Source organism: Schistocerca americana, chromosome 1 (assembly GCF_021461395.2).
Source record: "Schistocerca americana isolate TAMUIC-IGC-003095 chromosome 1, iqSchAmer2.1, whole genome shotgun sequence".
Lineage (NCBI taxonomy): Eukaryota > Metazoa > Arthropoda > Insecta > Orthoptera > Acrididae > Schistocerca > Schistocerca americana.
The window spans coordinates 677,893,535-677,912,135 of record NC_060119.1 but is presented as its reverse complement, the minus strand read 5'-3'; the positions used below and the strand labels follow the sequence as shown (position 1 = coordinate 677,912,135).

Here is an 18,601-nt window from a genome sequence, read left to right as displayed (position 1 = left end):
AATATGAAGAGTAACAATAACTAATAATTACATCAGTACTTGCTTTGGGACTTACAGACAGTACATATACTAGTAAAGTTGGTTATGAGTGGCATAAACCAACTGAGATAAGATTCTTTTCACAATGTGATAGCAAATTAAAACTGTGTGCTGGACAAAGACCTGACATGCGGTTTTGGAAAGCAGCTCTTCCAACTAAGGTATGTGAGCATGCCTCACTGATTGATTCAAAGGCTCAACTACAGAATGGCCCTCTCTCCATTTCTTGCAAAGTCAACACATGTTCTCCTCCCACAATGCTGTAGGCCTATCATTCCAAAGAAAATGGATAAATTGTAGTTTCATTGCTGTAACTGGGGTACTATATAGTGTATCTTCCTTTTGTAATGTTTGAATGAAATGTGGAGGTGAATGTGGCAATCTGGAATTTGAGTACAGCATATGGAAGCCCAGTGCCAGGTCAGAGTCCCAGTCTAAAGCACAGTTTTTTATTTGTACAAGGGGAAGTCATGAAGCTTTAATTATCGCCTCAAAAATATCCTGCTGCAATCAAGAAACTTGGTGACGCTGTTAGTTCTTCTACTCTGATTCACCTTTCAATGTGACACATTTTTCCCAATGATAGTCAACTTGGTAGGGACCTTGAGTAGTGGTGAAATCCACACTTTGGATGTTCAGGAAATGTTCCACTTTGAAAACCATCTTGTCATGATTCTGGAAATCCTGTAATCAATGTTTTCTTCACGCAAGGAAAGACAAGGAAGTCACTGGGTATCAAGTCACAAAAATAAGTGGTTGGGGCAAAATTTGAGATCCCACAGAAGTAGCATGTGTGGCTGACAGTGAGTACTGTGTAGAATGAGCTGTGGCACTGCTGGAGCAAAGTGACCAGCTGGGAGAGTTTCGTGTAATGCTATCTTCAGATCCTCCTGTAACCTCATTAGAAGATAATGTTGTTTTGCTTTTGTAACAATTTGCCTCTTTGGATAATAATCTGTTAGCATCCAGGGTTGCCACAAGTTTCCCCAAGTGAAATTCCCTGATATTTCCCTGATTTACAGACAAGTTTTAGCATTTTTCCCTGACAAATTTTGAGACCTCCATCAGTAATGCTGGAATTCAATATTGTGTTGGCCCACCCTTAGCCTTGATGACAGCTTCCACTCTCCTCGCAGGCATATGTTCAATCACATGCTGGAAGGTTTCTTGGCAGCCCATTCTTCATGGAGTGCTGCACTGAGGAGAGGTATCAATGTCGGTCGGTGAGGCCTGGCACGAAGGCGGTGTTACAAAACATTCCAAATGTGTTCTATAGGATTCAGGTCAGGACTCTGTTCAGGCCAGTCCATTACAGGGATGTTATTGTTGTGTAATCAATCCGCCACAGGCTGTGCATTATGAACAAGTGTTCGATCATGTTGAAAGATGTAGAGCCATCCCCGAATTGCTCTTCAACAGTGGGAAGCAAGAAGGTGCTCAAAACATCAATGTAGACCTGTGCTGTGATAGTGCCACGCAAAACAACAATGGGGGCAAGCCCCCTCTATGAAAAACATGACCACACCATAACACTACCATCTCCGAATTTTGCTGTTAGCACTACACACACTGGCAGATAACATTTACTGGGCATTTGCCATACCTACACCCTGCCATCAGATCGCCACATTGTGTACCATGATTTCTCTCTCCACACAACATTTTTCCACTGTTCAATCGTCCAATGTTTACGCTCCTTTCACCAAGCGAGGTGCCGTTTGGCAGTTACCAGCGTGATGTGTGGCTTATGAGCAGCTGCTTGACCATGAAATCCAAGTTTTCTCACTTGCTGCCTAACTGTCGTAGTACTTGTAGTGGATCCTGGTGCAGTTTGGAATTCCTGTGTGATGGTCTGGATAGATGTCTGCCAATTACACATTACAACCCTCTTCAACTGTCGGCAGTCTCTGTCAGTCAACAGACGAGGTCAGCCTGTACGCTTTTGTGATGTACGTGTCCCTTCACATTTCCACTTCTCTATCACATCAGAAACAGTGGTCCTAGGGATGTTTAGGAGTGCGGAAATCTCACATACAGACTTATGAGGCAAGTGACACCCAATCACTTAACCACATTCAAAGTCCGTGAGTTCCGCGGAGCACCCCATTCCGCTCTCTCACGATGTCTAATGACTACTGAGGTTGCTGATATGGAGCACCTAGCAGTAGGTGGCAGCACAATGCAACTAATATGTAAAATGTATGCTTTCGGGGTGTCTGGATACTTTTGATCACATAGTGTAACTTCGCTTTTAGTGAAATTGAAGTTGACAGTTCCTGTGGTTTTGTATGGTTAGAAGTTATACTTGACAACCAGAACAAATTAATAATCGGTTCCTTTTATGACCCCCTGACTCAGATAATACAGTTTCTGAACAGTTCAATGAAAATTTGAGTGTCATTTCATAAAATTACAGTTGGTGGTGAGTTCAATGTACCCACTACATGTTGGCAAAAATACGTGTTTAAAGTCAATGGTAGGCATAAAAATCATCTGAAATCATACTGAATGCCTTTGCAGAAAATTATTTTAGACAACTAATTCAGGAGCCCACTCGAGAAGTGTAAATAGTTGCAAAATAATACTTCACCTCTTAGCAACAAATGATCCTGACCAAACAAGGAGCATCATGACAGGTACAGGGATTAGTGATCACACAGGGATTAGGTTGTTGCAGCTAGACTGAATGCCATAACATCCAAAACCACCAAAAATAAATTCAAAATATATATACTTAAAAATCAGATAAAATTTTGTTTGACACCTTTCTAAGAGACAGTCTCCAATCCTTATAATCTGCCTATGTAAGTGCAGACCAGATGTGGTTTAAATTCAAAGAAATAGTATCAATGAGACTTGAGAGATATGTATGAAATAAATTAATAAGGGGTGATGATGATTCCCCATCATACACAAAACAGGTCAGAATACTATTGCAAAAGCAACGAAAAAAGCATGCCAAATTTAAAAGAACACTAATTCCACAAGTTTGGTAAAATTTGACTGCAGCTTGAAATTTAGTGCAAACTTCAATGCAAGATGCTTTTAATAGTGTCAATAATGAAACTCTGTCTCAAAATCTGGCAGAAAATCCAAAGAAACTCTGGTTGTATGTAAAGTACACCAGCACCAAGATGCAATCAATACCTTCACTGCATGATAGCAATGATGGTGTTATTGATGACAGTGCAACTAAAGCAGAGTTACAAAACATGGTTTTCCAAAATTCATTGACAAAAGACAACAAAGAAAATGTTCGACAATTCAAATCAAGAACAACGGCCAACATGAGGAACATAGAAGTAGATATCCTTGGTGCAGTGAACCAGCTTAAAACACTTGAGAAAGGCAAGGTTTCCAGTCCAGATCGTATACCAGTCAGGTTCCTTTCAGATTATGCTGATACAATAGCTCCATACTTAGCAATCACGTACAACCACTCACACAACCACTAATTTGTAGAAAGATCCATACTCAGAGAATAAAAAGTTGCATAGGTCACACCACTATCCAAGAAAAGAAATAAGAGTAATCTGCTGAACTACAGATCAATATCATCAATGTCAATTTGTAGTAGGATTTTGGAACATATACTCTGCTCAAGCATTATGAATCACCTTGAAGGAAACGATTTGTTGAGCAATAGCCAGTACAATTCAGAAAACACCATTCTTGTTCTCACGAAGTAATGAGTGCTCCCAATAGGGGACATCAAATTGAGTCCATGTTTTTAAATTTCCAGAAGGCTTTTAACACTGTTCTTCACAAGCGACTCCTAATTAAATTGCGTGCCTATGGAGTACCATGTCATTTGTGTGATTGGACTCTTGATTTCCTGCCAGAAAGGTCACAGTTCGTAATAACTGTTGGAAAGTCACTGGGTAAAACACAAGTAATATCTGGTGTTCCCCAAGGAAGTTTTACAGACCCTCTGTTGTGCCTAACCTAAACAATTTAGGATAAAATCTGAACAGTCCTCTTACATTATATGTAAATGATGATGTCATTTGCCATTATGTTTAGTCATCACTGATCAAAGTGAATTGCAATATGATTTAGACAAGATATCTGTATGGTGTAAAAAGTGGCAGTTGACTTTAAATCATGGAAAGTGTGAACTCATCCACATGAGCATTAAAAAGAATCAACTAAATTTCAGTTATACGAAAAATCACACAAATAAAAAGGCTCTAAACTCACCTAAATACTTAGTGATAACAATTATGAATGATATTTATCACATAGATAATGTTGTGGGGAAAGCAAACCCAAGACTGTAATTTATTGGAAGAATGTTTTCTAAAACGTAACAGATCTACTACAGAGACTGCTTACACTAAGCCTGTTTGCCCTCTTCTCGTGTACTGCTGCATGGAGTGGAATCCACAGCAGATAGGATTGATGGAAGACATCACAAAATTCAAAGGAGGACAGCCAATTTTATACCATCACAAAATAAGGGAGAAAATGTCATGCATATGATACACAAATCGAGATGGCAATCATTAAAACAAAGATATTTTTCACTGTGGCAGGACCTTCGAAATGATCATCATAACAAAATAAGAAAAATCTGTGCTCACACACAAAGATTTAAATGTTCATTTTTCCGCATGCTATTTGAGAGTGAAATGGTAGAGAAGTAGCTTAAAGGTGGTTTGATGAACCCTCTGCCAGGCACTTAATTGTGAATTGCAGAATAATCATGTAGAAGTAGACGTGGATGAGAGGGAATGTGCCACACTGTTCTTCACAGTCAGGATTTGTTTGTCTACACAGGTAACATCTGCAGTACCTAACCACACTGTCAGATGATGGTGCATTGCTACAGTACACGTCCAACAACTCAGCACAGACAGTCAACATTGTGCCGTTTTGTTTTGTCTCCACGAGTGGCTTTCTAGGGATCTGTGCCAAGAGGATTTCATTAAAACTTCATGACTATCATTTGTAGCACATGGTGACCAAAGGGAACTGGAAATTTTTCATGCTGCTAATGTGCAGCACCTAGGCAAATAGGGTGGTAGATTGAGCAAATGACTCTGAGCACTATGGGACCTAACTTCTATGGTCATTAGTCCCCTAGAACTTAGAACTAGTTAAACCTAACTAACCTAAGGACATCACACACATCCATGCCCGAGGCAGGATTCGAACCTGCGACCGTAGTGGTCTCGCGGTTCCAGACTGCAGCGCCTAGAACCGCACGGCCACTTCGGCCGGCTTATATTGAGCAGGTGCCCTCACTATACACAGTCATTTAAGTAGAGATGGGGAAAATGGGCAGTAGAGCACTTTGTGTTTCCATATGATGCATGTGTACACAATAGTGAGTCTGAGTCTGCCATGGCACCTCAGTGGCTTTTTTGAATTTGAGCTTTGGGCATCGAGACAACATTCACAGCTACAACACAATTCTTAGGCACTTCGCAATCTGAGAACAGGAGGTGTTCTAAAGAAGAAGCCACCTTATCTGAATATGACTGTAAGGACTTGGAAAACATTGAGAAGGTAAGAGAAGCAATGATTCGGAGCCCAAGGTTATCCACAAGAAGACATACTCATGAATTAAAATTAAGTTGTGAATCAGTGCACATCATTTTTTGAAAAGATTTAATTTCATCTCTACAAGATGCGTACAGCTAAACATCTTAACACACCAAAACATATGTTGCCTTGTATTGGTAAATACACTAATTTGGCTTTGTTTTCTTTTATGTGCATTGCAAGCACATATTAAGGATCTTGGTTTATTCTGGAATAACTCTTCCAGTGTTGTCAACAACTTGACCTAAACATTTCTGCTTTGCACACACAGTCAGCAAGTAACCAACAGGACAGTGTGTGTCTAGTTATACTCTGATTAACATTACTTTGCAACTGACATTTCAGCAAGTCGAGTGGTAAGAGCTAGCTGCTATCCAATCATACCTCTTACTCGAGTGCCACATGCTTGGTGCATGGCCTGTTTGGCCTGTTTTGCAGCACCTTGTGAAATGTGGCTGGCTGCACGTTGTCATCACTGCGCTCTCCCTGAACCCCTCTCCCTGCAACCTCCCCCACTACAATTTCTTAATCACAAAGTAATTTTAATAGGAGTATAAATATTGATGTGATGCCAAGCTAACTTTCATGTGCTCTCTACAATGCATTATCACTGAAACTTACATCGATTGTGAGTCATGAGACGAAATTAAAAAAGTGCTATTTAGTACATTGACACTTTCAAAGCAGAAATAACAGTGTCAATATGAGAAAATTGTGATCTGCGGTGTGAAAAATATTGTTTTTGTAAGATAACTAAGGGTACAGATTATCAAAACAACATTAACAGATGGAGAGATAACTTTGGTCATCCATATAATGAGCCCGTTGCACCTATACAACCTCCTGTTATGGGTTGGTGAATAAATTCACAGCATCTTTCTGTATGTTTAATAAATAAAACAGATGCGCATAATAAAGACCTTAGTTATCAATAATATATTCTCCTTCATATTTCCACAGTCTGCCAGGGAACTTTTCAATTCCGCAACTGTAGAAATCAACAGGTTTTGAGGGGAAGAACTCATTGAGCCATGTTTGGAGTACATTTTCATCTGGAAAGGAACTTCGGCCTGTTTTGCAGCACCTTGTGAAATGTGGCTGGCTGCACGTTGTCATCACTGCGCTCTCCCTGAACCACTCTCCCTGCAACCTCCCCCACTACAATTTCTTAATCACAAAGTAATTTTAATAGGAGTATAAATATTGATGTGATGCCAAGCTAACTTTCATGTGCTCTCTACAATGCATTATCACTGAAACTTACATCGATTGTGAGTCATGAGACGAAATTAAAAAAGTGCTATTTAGTACATTGACACTTTCAAAGCAGAAATAACAGTGTCAATATGAGAAAATTGTGATCTGCGGTGTGAAAAATATTGTTTTTGTAAGATAACTAAGGGTACAGATTATCAAAACAACATTAACAGATGGAGAGATAACTTTGGTCATCCATATAATGAGCCCGTTGCACCTATACAACCTCCTGTTATGGGTTGGTGAATAAATTCACAGCATCTTTCTGTATGTTTAATAAATAAAACAGATGCGCATAATAAAGACCTTAGTTATCAATAATATATTCTCCTTCATATTTCCACAGTCTGCCAGGGAACTTTTCAATTCCGCAACTGTAGAAATCAACAGGTTTTGAGGGGAAGAACTCACTGAGCCATGTTTGGAGTACATTTTCATCTGGAAAGGAACTTCGGCCTGTTTTGCAGCACCTTGTGAAATGTGGCTGGCTGCACGTTGTCATCACTGCGCTCTCCCTGAACCCCTCTCCCTGCAACCTCCCCCACTACAATTTCTTAATCACAAAGTAATTTTAATAGGAGTATAAATATTGATGTGATGCCAAGCTAACTTTCATGTGCTCTCTACAATGCATTATCACTGAAACTTACATCGATTGTGAGTCATGAGACGAAATTAAAAAAGTGCTATTTAGTACATTGACACTTTCAAAGCAGAAATAACAGTGTCAATATGAGAAAATTGTGATCTGCGGTGTGAAAAATATTGTTTTTGTAAGATAACTAAGGGTACAGATTATCAAAACAACATTAACAGATGGAGAGATAACTTTGGTCATCCATATAATGAGCCCGTTGCACCTATACAACCTCCTGTTATGGGTTGGTGAATAAATTCACAGCATCTTTCTGTATGTTTAATAAATAAAACAGATGCGCATAATAAAGACTTTAGTTATCAATAATATATTCTCCTTCATATTTCCACAGTCTGCCAGGGAACTTTTCAATTCCGCAACTGTAGAAATCAACAGGTTTTGAGGGGAAGAACTCATTGAGCCATGTTTGGAGTACATTTTCATCTGGAAAGGAACTTCCTAGAAGACTGTTCGATAGAGAGTGGAAAAGGTGAAAATCTGAAGGCACAAGATCAGAAGAATAAGGTGGGTGTGGAAGGATTTCTCAACCCCTCCTGTATAATGTTTTTTGTCAGTTTAGCAGAATGCAGGTGGGCATTATCATGGAGTAGCATCACTTCACACAGTCTTTCTGATCATTGTTTTTAGATTCTATCTGCCAGACATCTCAGCTGTTGACAATAACTGTCAGCAGTGATGGTTACACCTCATTGAAAGCAATTCATAATACACCACACAATCGCTGTTCCACCAGATGAATAACACCATCTTTTGTGGATGCACACAGATCTTTGTACAGGGAGTTGCTGCTTTTTTTGAGCTCAAGAACAAAGCAACCATTTCTTGTCACAGTAACGACACAGGATAGGAATGGTCACTGTTGTTCATGAGGCAGCTGATGGGCAAGCAGAGATGCACATATCGCCACCCAATGATTTTTGCAATTTTGGCTTACTGCATGTGGTACCCATACAACTAATTTTTGAACCTTTCCTACAACATGCAAATGTTGCATGATGGTGAAATGAGCACAGTTCATCACATTTGCCAGTTCTCAAGTTCACTTATGTTGATCACTGCAGATTAATGTGTTCAAATGATCTTCATCAAACCCTGAAGGTCTTTCTGAACATGGGGAGTCATTAATGTCAAAATTAGTCTCCTTAAAATGAGAAAACCATTTTCTTGCCATGCACTGTCCAATGGCATTATCCTCATATCTGCACAAATGCTTCTGGCTGCCTTAGCTGCTGTCACCCCTCCACTGAACTCAAACAGCAGAATATGTTGAACATGTTTTTCTGATTTCTCCACTTGACATTCGATTTTCTAGTGCCCACCACCCCAATCACTATCTCCAAATGACAAAATGACAATATTCAAACTCAAACAGCAACAATGTACTACAAATAAAAATGACAAATGATAAATAAACCTTGTACGTGTAAACTGAAGGGGATCACTGCTGTCAGCTGCAGCAGGACATTAAGCAGAATCAGTGGCAACGGGCGAAAATGTGTACCAGACAGAGATTCGAAACTGGGATCTCCTGCTTACTAGGCAGGAGTGGTAACCACTGCACCATCTGGGACACAGCATTACCACAACTGCATGGGCTATCTCGGCACACCTCAAGGCCGATCTACACTCTCACTGAGCACCACATATCCGCATAAATAAACCTATAGCAACTGGAATACCAACATCCAAAACAAAAATGCTATGAACTTATGTACCAACCTAATAGTTTCAGATTTAAAATATAAATATAATTGGACAAATACAACATAACAGCACTGAAAAATATAGTATGTCCATAGTTAAAGTTCCAGTTTCAAAACGCTGTAGAAAGATAACAACTGCTCAGAATGACGTCAAATGTGAAAAGCACATTATTGATCCAAGGGGAAACATCTTAAGCGTCGTAACATAAATGGATTTGGATAAAAATGACACATGAACTGCAATATGACAGCTGTGGCTTGAGCTGCATATTACACCACTTGTATTGTTCAATGTGTGAGACTGCTCAAGTTCAGCAATCAACACTTGTGGCACTATTAGTTACATAAATCTTTCATTCACGACAGGAAGGCTTGTACCACATTGGATGGGAAAAATCACTTCCAACTGTCCTGAGGCCAAAAACCAGATAAAAAGCAAAATGACATCCATCTGTAATTGTCATTACTGGTAATGTTTGGTTAACTGTTGGGGGGGTTGTTTTGGGGAAGGAGACCAGACAGCGAGGTCATCGGTCTCATCAGATTAGTGCCAAATTCCACAGTAGATGTTTGCCCAGAAATAAGGACACACCAGTTGAACTAACATTTTAACAAGAAGTTAAGTTTGCAGAATAGTTCAGCAGATGAATCTAGCAGGAACTATGAAGGAGTCTTCACACATCTAGGTACTAATTCACTTCAAAGAACTAGTGAACAGAAAATTGTTAGTTAAATGAGAAAACTTAATTCAGTCTACTAGAAGCTTCAACAGATTAGGGAAGGACGGGGAAGGAAGTCGGCCGTGCCCTTTGAAAGGAACCATCCCGGCATTTCCCTGGAGCGATTTAGGGAAATCACAGAAAACCTAAATCAGGATGGCCGGACGCGGGATTGAACCGTCGTCCTCCCGAATGCGAGTCCAGTGACAAAATATATTAAGGTTCAAGGAGATCTAACTGTTTATTATCATCCCAAATTCTACTCTTTCAATTTTTAGACATGACATTCATCATTGATGATGGTTTTTATCAACTGAGGAGGGCTGAGAACTTTGGTTAGCAATGACAATTGTCACTCTGTACCAATCTGTAACTACTCAATCTAATGTATAACACAGCATATGCAAGTAACCTTCTTTTGGTATGAAATTACAAATTTTATTTATTAAATACGGGTAGGTCCATTCAATTGTGGTGCTTATGTGATTCACATCTAGTTCCCTGACTAGATGCATAATATTTTCTTCCATTTTAAGTCTATTCCATCAGTACTTTAAGATATCTCAGGTAACTTCAGTTCCTGATTGTCAAAGCATTAATCAAAAATAAAATAAAATAAAATAAAATAAAAACAAAAAAATTTGTAAAGGCATACACCAGAAGGCACAACTTAAAAGTTGTGAAACCTGTTGTGTGGGTCTCTTATTGACTTAAATAAATACAGTTAAAGCAGACTATTGGATTTTTCATTCAGTTTTATATTTTAATACTTCTAACACCTGTATTTAAACAACTGTTCACTGTATGAATTGTCAATCAATCATGTATAGCAATGAAGGGAGTTTTTTAGGATTTTATGCACCTTGCATGCAGTCATGTCCAACATTCAGGCAATTCTCCATGCACTGCATGTTTGCACACTACCGCTCGACCCCTCCTGCAGTGCTGTGATCACATCTTCAACATGCGTCAGATCAGCTTATTTCTTCCCTCTGCAAAACTGCACTGCAGAAGAAATTTTTTATTTTTATTTTGTAATCATCTTCTCCATACCCTCGACAGACATCATACCAATGCCTTCTTTCACACTCTTGAGTGTCCAGACCTTCTGCAGGGCTAGTGGCACACAGTAATCATTCTTGAAAAAGAGCTTTATGAGCAGTGCAAGATCCACTATGGATACAGTCTTTTTAGCCATCTCAGATGCAAACTGAGCAACAGCTGTGGGCTGTGACTGTGTTGGTGTGCATATTCTGATGCTTACAGTGCCATCTACTGGTCAACCATTTGTTAATTCCCCCCTCCCCATGATGTTTTGACGTTTCCCTCTACGTTGATAATATGCTGTTCAAATCTGATACCATTCTGAGCAGTGTTCTCTTTCTATAGTGTTTTGAAACTGGAATTATAGTATGGGTGCCCTTTACAATAAAAAATTAATTTCTTGTAATAAGTGATGCCATGGTAATCGTAGTGCCAAATTCCACAGTAGATGTTTGCCCAGAAATAAGGACACACCAGTTGAACTAACATTTTAACAAGAAGTTAAGTTTGCAGAATAGTTCAGCAGATGAATCTAGCAGGAACTATGAAGGAGTCTTCACACATCTAGGTACTAATTCACTTCAAAGAACTAGTGAACAGAAAATTGTTAGTTAAATGAGAAAACTTAATTCAGTCTACTAGAAGCTTCAACAAAACATCTAAAATTGCAGTGAGCAGCATTTCCTTACAGAAGATCTGTTAGTGATCAATACACAGAGAGGGGAAACTGTGAACATCCCTAAAAACTGTAATAGTTTAGATGCAGTGACTACATAACTGAGTAAGTTCTTAAGAACTAAGGGCCTAGGTAAGGGAGGTTTACATTTAAATAAATTACGATCCAATTTTTTTTTGTAAAACTGTATTTTCTCACATATTTTTATTGAACTGAATGTAAGTTACTAATATGTGAAACCAAGAGGCGTCTTATTACAAAAATGGTAAACCTAAATATCGCCTTTGGAAAAATAAAATAGGTTCCGAAGTGCTGGATCAAAACATTCAATACCTACATAACAAGTGTATACAACTGCTTTGCTAATTACAGATAAACTCTGCTAATGCATTCTTTTTTTATATTATGAATAATGTTCGCATTCACAACTGCCCTCATAAAAATATGGAAGAAAATCTTTTTTCCATCATTTTACAGTCTTTTGCTGGAAGGAATAGTAACTCATCAGCTTGTCTCCTCTGTCAAAACCTGTTTTAGACAAGTTGTAGTCTAGAACAATGTCTTGCTTTACCACCTCAGCATATCCACTTCTGGATTTTACACTGACATGTGAAGCAGTCATCTTATGCTGTGTTGACAACCTGTACACATCACGTTTGTCTTTCATTTCAAATAGAAAAGGTGTCCTCTGTGACAAAATGTCATTTCTCCTTTCTTTAGTTTTTGATTTAAAAGGTCTCTAGGCAAACCTATCAGGTTCTTCATCACTGTTCCAACTCCCAATGTATTTCTTTCCCATAGTTCTTCAAGGACTGCAGGACTTGTATAAAATCTGACCATGTATACCACATGTTCTTTTCCCAAGTAAGAGGAACATAGCCTAAGCAGCAGGGATTTGACAGAATTGTCAACATTTCCTTTTCCTCCAGTATAAACTTCAGCATTGCACATGTAACCTGTTTGAGCAACACTTACAACATACAGTTTTATCCCATATTTCTCAGATTTGTCTTTCATATAAACACGGAATCCAATTCTTCCACAAAAAGGACATATTGCTTCATTCACAGTCAGATTTTGTGATGGATAAAAGACTTTTCTGCATCTTTCTGTGAAAAAGTCCCAAACATGTCTTATTTTATGCAGAGGGTCATGGCCTGATTCTTGTTGAGGTATCCATCGTGCATTATTGTTCACATGCAGCACCCTGAATACGGCAAAAAAATCTGTCTCATAACATTAGCTGAGAAGCAAATGGTGAAGCAAGCACAGGGTCTTCAGACCAATAATCCCTAAGCTTAGGTTTCTTTACAACACACACATGCAAAACAATTGCAAAAAATTGATATACTTCATGTATCCTCACTGCTCTCCATATCTTCCATAAAGATTTTGGTTTTATTCTGTTATAACAGCAAAGTTCAGAAATAGTATCAGTAGACTATATATTTGTCTCTGACTTTACTTTTAGGAACATGCTGTGATCAAAAAATTGCAACAAACGGTCTAGTTCTGTTGATAAGGTATCAACAGGAACCTGAATGCCTATTCTTTCTTCAAAAGAGGTAATTCAGGGAATGCATCAAAATGACACAGTTCATTATGAAGGGCAGGCTGTTGAACTGAATGACAAACCTAATAGAAAGTTGTACATTTGCTTCTTCATGCTCACTACCATCGTTTTTATCAGCAGCATAGGTTTCGCTCTCCAGCTCACATGAGTCATTGTCGTCTTCTGAAAAATCGCCGATGTCAGAATGATCCCCAAGTTCTGAGCCATTGTTCAAGAGTTCTTCAGTCTCTAAGTTTGACAAGTTATGTATGTTAGCCATATTAACTATTTATATATTTTTATACATAGGACAGATGCACACAATAGCACAATATGGCAGCCCACATAGAACAAAACAACCTTCAACAATATTTCAAGCGCACATGCAGTTCATGTAATGCTGGTACCACTCACGAGAGACTGGCATGCACTACCATCAATAATGCACATACAACAAGCCAAACAATTAGTCTCACCACTTACAAATGTAAAACACACATTTAAATCACAAATAAATAAGTTGAAAGTGTAGAATGTACGAGGTGCCTACATCTGTCGGATTTTATGGTTAAAAATAGTGAATGTCTCTAGTACATCCGTCAGCTCCAATGTGTTAAAGTTACTTCTCTACAACATGACATCACAGAAGTGGAAATTTTGATGGGAAGTGGTGTAGGCAAGTGAGTCTTTGAGCCCTGCATCTTGCCTATTCCAACTTATTTAGCATTTTGCTTTAAACATGTCCAACTTCCAGTAAGCTTATGTTTTGCCATGCCCATAAATAAAGCACAAAGCCAGACGCTGCATGTTGCGGGCATGACCCTTATGTCAGATGCTTTTCGCACAGCCAGCTCTATGTGGTTCTCTCCCATGTTAGTGACGCAAATGAGCTCTTCGTTCACATCGCCAATCAAAAAGCTTTGTAAGTCAAAAGTAAATTCCGTGTGTATAAAGCTGGAAATGCTGAATTTCTCAACTACTCTTAATAATAATTTTCTTATATAGTATTAAAAAGGGCCTCTCAGATGAGTAGATTATCTTCATTCTTGCCACAATGAGTAATTCATATACAAGGGTCACTCCAAAAGAAATGCACACTATTTTTGTAAAAATACAGTTTTCATTCTGCATGTGTGAAAGTTTTACAGTGTGTAGATACATCCTTCCTGCTTGTTTTTGAACTTAGTTCAACCAGTTCCTGTGATTGGTGCTGTCACAGCATGTCTTCAAGATGGCTGCTACACTTGACATTTGCCACAAGTAACATGCTGTCATAGAATTCCTGTGCTGTGAAAACGAGACAGTGGGAAACATCCACAAGAGGTTGAAAAAGGTTTATGGAGATGCTGCTGTCAAACTACATTGGGATAGGGGAAGGAACTGTTTGCAGAATACTGAAAGTGTTGGCGTTAAAAAAGGTTTGTGCCAGGTGGGTTCCCAGGATCTTGACAGTGGCTCACAAAGAAACAAGAGAAACGGTATGCAGCGAACTTTTGGAACAGTATGAGAATGGTGGAGATGAATTTCTTGGAAGAACTGTGACAGGTGATGAAACATGGCTCCATCATTTTTCACCAGAGACGAAGAGGCAATCAATGGAGTGGCATCATGCAAATTCACCCAAGAAAAAAAAATTCAAAACCACACCTTCTGCTGGAAAAGTTATGGCTATGGTGTTTTTCGATTCCGAAGGACTCTTGCTGGTGGACATCATGCCGAGTGGAACCACCATAAATTCTGATGCATGTGTGACGACACTGAAGAAACTTCAAGCTCGACTGAGTCGTGTTCAACCACATCGGCAAAAGCAGGATGTTTTCCTGTTGCACGACAATCCACGGCCACATATCACACAAAAAACCATGGAAGCGATCACTAAACTCGGATGGGCAACACTGAAACACCTGCCTTACAGTCCTCACCTGGTTCCATGTGACTATCATCTCTTTGGGAAACTGAAAGATTCTCTTTGTGGAACAAGGTTTGAAGATGATGACTCCCTTGTGCACGCTGCCAAACAGTGGCTCCAACAGGTTGGTCCAGAATTTTACCGTGCGGGTATACTGGCGTTGGTTCCAAGATGGTGTGAGGCAGTTGAGAAGGATGGAAATTATGTGGAAAAATAAAAATATTGTTCCTAAAGAATGTATCTACACACTGTAAAACTTTCAAACATACAGAATAAAAGATGGATTAAAAAAATATATATATTGTGCATTTCTTTTGGAGTTACCCTCGTATATTACATTTCTGTAATTGTTCTGTAATATGTTTTCACAATCAAAAAATAAATCTTGTATTGGCCTATGGAGAGCAAATACATAAATTTTTTACATAAAAATCTTTTTAATATAACAGATTTTTAAGATGGACTAGAAAGTATCAAATAATTTGTCCTAGCACCTACAGGTCACTAACCGCATACAGATAATCCTGAAAATTTGTGGCTGTTAATTTTTAATAGCTATGAAAATACATGTAGAATTCAAAATAAGAAAAGAAAAATTGGGGCACATGCAAAAGGTAACTATTATACATAAGTTATGTACTGCATGTACCCCACATTTTTCATTTTAAATTCAACTAGTATTTTCATTACTATTAAAAAATTCAAAAGCACAAATTTTCAGGACCATCTCTATGGGGTTATAAAACTGTATGGTGCCAGCAAAAATTATTTTATATGTTTTCATCTCATTTGAAAACATCTTTAAAAATGTATTTAAATAATTATTTTCTGCAGTGTAGTCTTGAGTGTGTGAAACTTTACAATCAGTTTTTATCAAACAATGGAAAATCCAGGGTGGAATGTAACAATACTAGAGAAGGAAAGTTGCTACTCACCATATAGCGGAGATGCTGAGTCACGATAGGCACAACAAAAAGACTCACACAATTATAGCTTTCGGCCATTAGGCCTGTGTCAGCAGTAGACACACACATGCACAAGCGCAAGTACATGCGCATGCACGCACACACACACACACACACACACACACACACACACACACACACACACACAGCTTGCACACGTCTGCAGTCTCAGAGAACTGAAAACTGGGCACGCGCACACACACTCAAACGCAACTTGCATACACGTCTGCAGTCTCAGAGAACTGAAACCATGGTTTCAGTTCTCTGAGACTGTAGATGCGTGTGCAAGTTGCATTTGTGTGTGTGTGTGTGTGTGTGTGTGTGTGTGTGTGTGTGTGTGTCTACTGCTGACAAAGGCCTTTTGGCTGAAAGCTGTAATTGTGTGAATCTTTGTGTTGTGCCTATCGCGACTCAGCATCTTTACAATCAATTTTAAACATTTTGATGAGTTTACAACAGAGACATGTGAATCTGCCTCTATGCCCAAGGTCACTAATCTATGTTTGTGCAGTGGTGCTCAACTCGGGGATAAGGTGGTTCGGATGTCATTTGTGGAAAAATTTTCTCTGTCAGTATTTGGCTAGCAAGTGGAGGAGAGATGGTGGCATTAAGTTCCTGATCACCACCAATGTACTGGTTTAAATGCCAAACCTCCTCACAGTGTCTCATGAAGTGAGGACATGTGGCACTGTTGATGGTGATCCGTGTGTCAGATGGGGAAATTAAGCTAGGCAGCCCCCCTTGGTGCTATTCATGAGGTGTAGGCTGTGTGCTGGTACCAGCTTTCACTATCTCCCTCCTCTCTCTCTCTCTCTCTCTCTCTCACACACACACACACACACACACACACACACACACACACACACAGTATTGCAAACACTGCAATGGAGCACACTGAAAGGGAGGGGGAGGGAGGGGGGGGAGGGAGGAGGGGCAGGAGAGAGGGAGAGAGACAGAGAGAGAGAGAGAGAGAGAGAGAGAGAGAGAGAGAGAGAGAGAGATATGATGTAATTTTTAGGTTTATTTCAGTTTCTCTTTGCCTGAGTCAACCAATACATTTCTTCCTCCAATGGATTACTGCACAAAACGACTTCAGAGGTAAAAATTAGAGGGAATCGAGCTCACACGGAGACTTACCAACAACTGTTCTTGCCATGAAACATTTGCAAATGGAACAAGAAAATGGGGAAATAGTAGTGATACACAAAGTATGCTCCACCACATCAGACATGAAAGCAGGTTAATACTGTCTTGTCACCAAGTTCAGAGATATGTTGAAAGTTTCAAATCTATCTCATTGGGAAATGACAGCAGTCAATAAAATACCCTCTACCAAACATCAAACAAGAAAGAAAGTTCATACTGCAATGTCATATGCTTCTGAACCATAATTAAAGTTTCAATGTCTAGCTCGCTCATCAGGAAGTTAGTGTAACCCTTTCAGAATCGCTGGGTACAATTGTGTACATTAACTTTTATTGTGTCTTAGCTGCAACAGAAAATGGAAACCTGAGGCACACGTTTGTAAATGTTCAGCCGTTTCATCATTCACAAGTGCTGCCAATTTTTGGGCATCACTATGAAAATATCAGCAAGTTAATGAAGCAGTGCGCAGCAGCTCATGACCACCAAAGTACATGGATGTGACTGGTTCACTACACTTCATTGTATAATTCAATATTCTTATTTTGCATGGTAATTATTGAGTGATCATTTTACTATTTTTTACAATAGAGAATATTTTGTAGTTAGTTATGTTAGGCCATAAAACAAAGCCAAGTACACAAATTATGTTTTTGCAAATAGGTACAAATTTTTGTATAAATCTTGCTTCTAACATCATTAAAAAAATCACTTAAGACAGGGTATAAGTGCGTACAACGAAAAGATATTCCCGGGTTTTTCCCAGATGTCGTTGTTAAAAAAATACACTTTTTCACGGGTGAAAATATACTTTTTTCTTGTTACGTGACAGTAAAATGTTTTATACTTCAGCTTAAAACTTTCCAGCACTTTAGAAAACAAAATCCAGGAAAAAAGTTTCGGAAAGCTCTTTGATATGCAGCAACACGAATGCTCCATATTTTCGTATTACGAAAGTATAAATTCAAATTCCACCAAGCACAACAAGCCAGTTTCCGAAGCATTGAAATTGAGATTGTGATGCACTTTTGTAAGCCAATCATAACTCACGTCAAGTGATCTCATCAGCTGATGACAGCAGATATTCAGAGCCAATAGCAACATCACTGTTAAATAGTGCGGACACACAAACAGGAAAAGTTAATGGTTTAAATTAATATGCATAGTGTAGCTACAAGAAAAGCTAAGCTTTCACATATAATATTGGTCTCTAAGATTCATAAACTACAAGAGAAGCTAAGCTTTCGCATGTAATATTGGTCTTTTTTGCTTATGTTACACTTTAAGATACATCACACAAATGTTCTAGAAAAATTTAAAACAATGACAACATAAATGTCTAGTCTTTTCGGTTCAAAATTCTTCTAAGTGGCTGGTCTCAAAGTTTTA

The 18,601-nt window shown here is 38.8% G+C and overlaps 1 protein-coding gene across 4 annotated transcripts in view; it reads right to left on the bottom strand.

Moving 5' to 3' along the window:
* Positions 1-18,601, bottom strand: part of LOC124608858 (protein UBASH3A homolog) — a 257,494-nt gene that overhangs the window by 37,099 nt on the left and 201,794 nt on the right. The window lies entirely within an intron of this gene.